This window comes from Bufo bufo, chromosome 1 (assembly GCF_905171765.1).
Source record: "Bufo bufo chromosome 1, aBufBuf1.1, whole genome shotgun sequence".
Taxonomy (NCBI): Eukaryota; Metazoa; Chordata; class Amphibia; order Anura; family Bufonidae; genus Bufo; species Bufo bufo.
In genome coordinates this window covers 360,866,995-360,870,865 of record NC_053389.1, presented here as the reverse complement: position 1 = coordinate 360,870,865, position 3,871 = coordinate 360,866,995, and the positions used below count along the sequence as shown (strand labels likewise).

Sequence of the window (3,871 nt, the reverse complement as noted above, 5' to 3'; positions counted from 1 at the left end):
CACAAAAATAGATACCTTTTAATATTTAAGAAAATGTTTTAATTAGCGTTAAAGTAAAAATGGGCATTGGGTACTGAGGGTTAATGTTTCTAAATATGTGATGTATACATAATTACAATGATGTGTGCACATATTTACCCTCCTGGTGCGGGGTGGTAACCAACGCCTGATTGTCTTCCTCAGGAGCTGGGGTGGGCATATCCTCCTCTGCAGGAGCTGGGCAAGATGTTTTCGGCCCTTCAGAGGGTCCGGGTTCATCAGATGCCACCTCCACAACATTCCCCACATCAGGTGGGTTGGTGGCACCTCTAAGACTGTGGGAGGGGCCCGCCTGCTCATCCTCCTCCTCCTCCTCCCCAGCGGAGACCTCCACCAGATCGAAATCCGCCGTGGTTAGACGGCGGCGGACCTTTGGATTTAGGCTCAATTTAAACGTCCGTAATGTGTTTTTCTTATCCACCCACACAAAAAAAAAAAAAAGGACACCGGCAATGTGCGTGACGCATTTTGAAGACCGCACGTCAATGGCAATAATATAATATGACTATTCTTGGCCTCAATTAAGGACAATAATACAAGGATTATTAATAAATATCATCCAAAATACAGCAAAAAGTATTTGTTAGAAGGTGTAAATATTATATTTAATGTTCACGTTTTAAGATCGGATTGTATTGCGATTGTGGGTGGGGTCTGATCAATCGGATATTGGCCGGCTGAGCTGAGATGTACCTGTCTAGTGAAGTGACGGTACGGTATGGGGTGTACAGCTGGTTCGCCTCCCCGTCGTGCACCCTGGGTAACGCTAAATGAACCAGCAAATAATGGCAGGAAGAAATTTTTAGTTTTTCTCCAGACCAATAAGACATAAACTCTAATAAATAGACTATGTGTTTGTATGTGGTATACAGTGTGTGCTAGGAAAATGTATATGCAATGTGCATGTGCTTGATATTTCTTTGCTGTCCATACATACATACTTGCTAAATAAAAAGTGCTGTGATGGCAAAACAATACTTATTACAACAATGATGAATATCTAATCAGACATCATAAAAGATGAAGTTATATTTAGTGCAAAAATATATTCGTTCATTTTTTTTAAAGAACTGAAATGTGGACCCAGAAGTGCGGGTCCGCTTTTCTGGAGACGGGACGCACATCGTGCGGCCCCCTTAGAGATGAATGGGTCCTCAAGTCAGTTCAGAAAAATCAATTATGAAATTGAGCACGTGTGAATGGGCCCTTCGAGAAACAACTCAGAACTAATAAGAAATGCTAAGTAAGGCTATTTTCACAATAGCAGCAGAGAGCTCTGGAACCTCGGATCCGTCCTGCCGCTAGTGTACGTGTGGCTCAGGAATATCGTTCGGGACCCATTGACTGTAGTGGGAACGGGGCGTCATACCGGGCTGCAACGATAAACCATGCCGAGAGGTGCACAGAATAAAACTACAACATGTCGGCATGGTTTGCAGATGTTCATGCCCAGGAATAACGCCACGATCCCTTGAAAGTCAATGGTTATGGAGCTGTAGTATGGGGCCACACGTACACTAGCGGCAGGACGCATCCGACAAGCTGTTCACATGAGGGAACAGCCTGGCGACGTCCATGCCGCTATTGTGAAACTAACCTAAGTGGGGGATGTATGTAATGTAATGATGAATGGGGACTTTTATTGTAAGGCTCCTTTCACACGAGCAAGTTTTCCGCGCGAGGGTGCAATGCGTTACGTGAAAGAATAGCACCCACACTGAATCCTGACCCATTCATTTCAATGGGTCTGTGTACATGAGCGTTGTTTTTGACGTATCAGTTCTGCGTTGCATGAAAATCGCAGTATGTTCTATATTCTGCGTTTTTCAAGCAGCCCTGGCCCCATAGAAGTGAATGGGGCTGCGTGAAAAACGCATTGCATCCGCAAGCAAGTGGGGGTGTGATCCGTTTTTCAGTGATGGTTGCTAAGAGATGTTGTGTCTAAACCTGAAGTTTTTTATCACGCGCGTGAAAAACGCATCAAAACGCATTGCACCCGCGTGTAAAAAAACTGAATGCAATCGCAGATTAAACTGAGTCAACTTTATTGCAAAATAGTGCGAGTTTCACTGAACATACCCTGGACGTATCTGGACCTAATCCGTCCGTGTGAAAGGGGCCTAAGGGCTGTTTCACACGAGCGGATGCCGTGCGTGACATCCGCTGCGTGAATGACAGCCAAGACCCGATGCAGACTGCAGAAGCATGGAGCATTAACATGACTGATAATGCTCCGTGCCTCTCTGTGATCTCTTTACTACAAAATCACAGTGAGATAAAGTTGTCACTGTGATTTTGTAGTATAGAGATCACAGAGAGGCACGGAGCATTATCAGTCATGTTAATGCTCCGTGCTTCTGCTGTCCGCATCGGGTCTTGGCTGTCATTCACGCAGCGGATGTCACGCACGGCTTTCGCTCGTGTGAAACAGCCCTAATACAGATTGATGATTGCTGTTTATCTAGATATACACACACACATATATTTATTATTATGTGTGTGTGCAAAGTACAAAATCAGCCGGTTACATCATACATCACTACCGCGCTGTGTGGATAAATATATATATATATATATACACTCACAGCGAGGGAGAGATGTATGAGGTTAAAGGATGATTTGCTATGTTTCACAACAGGTAAAAATAAGTAATAATTTGTAACGGGTGATAAAAAAAAAAAGTACCTGGGCAGACTCTCTCACTGAGCTCTTTGACCCAGTCCGGGTGCCTCCTTTTCAAATCGGACCACCTCTTAACTATCTGCATGTCGTCGTGGGTCCGTCCAAATTTTTTTTTTAACACGTTGACGACCCCCACGACGATTGCCCTCTTCTCTGCCTGCTTCCGGGTCCTGTCATAACCCTTCTTCAACATGCGCTGCAGGATAAAGATGCAAACATGTATTACAAAATTTAGGAAATACAGGGATTATTAATAAATATCATCCAAAACACAGCAAAAAGTATTTGTTAGAAGGTGGAAATATTATATTTAATGTTCACGTTATAAGATCTGATTGTATTGCGATTGTATGTGGGTGAGGTCTGAGCAATCGGATATTGCCCGGCTGAGCTGAGATGTACCTGTCTAGTGAAGTGACGGTATGTTATGGGGTGTACAGCTGGTTCGCCTCCCCGTGGTGCACCCTGGGTAACGCTAAATGAGCCAGCAAATAATGGCAGGAAGAAATTTTTAATTCTTCTCCAGACCAATAAGACATGGGGCCAGATTTATCATTAGCTCAAGTCAGAATAATGGAGTGAAAAAGTTGCAAGAAAATGCGCAAACGCTAAAACTGCGCACAAATTTGCGACTTTCTCCTGCTCTGCACTATGCTCGCCAGTTTTATGAAAGTGGGCATGTTTTCTTATGTAGATGAATTTCTAGACAGATTTACTATTGGGACTATTTAAAAAGTTGCAAAAAAAATGCGCTAGTTCACTCCAGTGAGGACCATGCTTATTTTATGAGAGTTTTTAACCACTTTCCGTCCGCCCATAGGATATAAACGTCCTATAGGTGGACCTCTATTTCTGAAACCACGTTTTAAAACTTCCGTTCAGAAAGTGCAGCTGCACGCTAATCGTGCAGCTGCTGATCGGGTTGCCCGCTGTCAGTGACAGCAGGGCAACCCAGAGAGAAGGCAGGGACAGTGCCCAGGTGTCCTTGCCTTCCGGATCGCTGCAGACACAGCGCTCACCGAGCGCTGTGTCTGCAGAGAAGGAAGCGCTGTGCGCTTCCTGTTCCGGCCCGGCGGTCATGTGACCGCAGGGACCGGAGAGTGCAGGAGCTGTGTGAGGTCTCTCAGAGACCTCGATCAGCCCTGCTCTG

At 44.8% G+C, this 3,871-nt stretch overlaps 1 long non-coding RNA gene across 1 annotated transcript; it reads right to left on the bottom strand.

The window, feature by feature from the left end:
• Positions 1 to 347: 347 nt before the first annotated feature.
• LOC120987014 lies at positions 348 to 3,023 on the bottom strand. The gene is made up of 3 exons (XR_005775879.1): positions 2,725 to 3,023; positions 2,469 to 2,472; positions 348 to 422 (listed from the first exon to the last, which is right to left on the bottom strand). It is a non-coding gene; the product is annotated as an uncharacterized LOC120987014 (long non-coding RNA).
• Between the last annotated feature and the right edge of the window lie 848 nt (positions 3,024 to 3,871).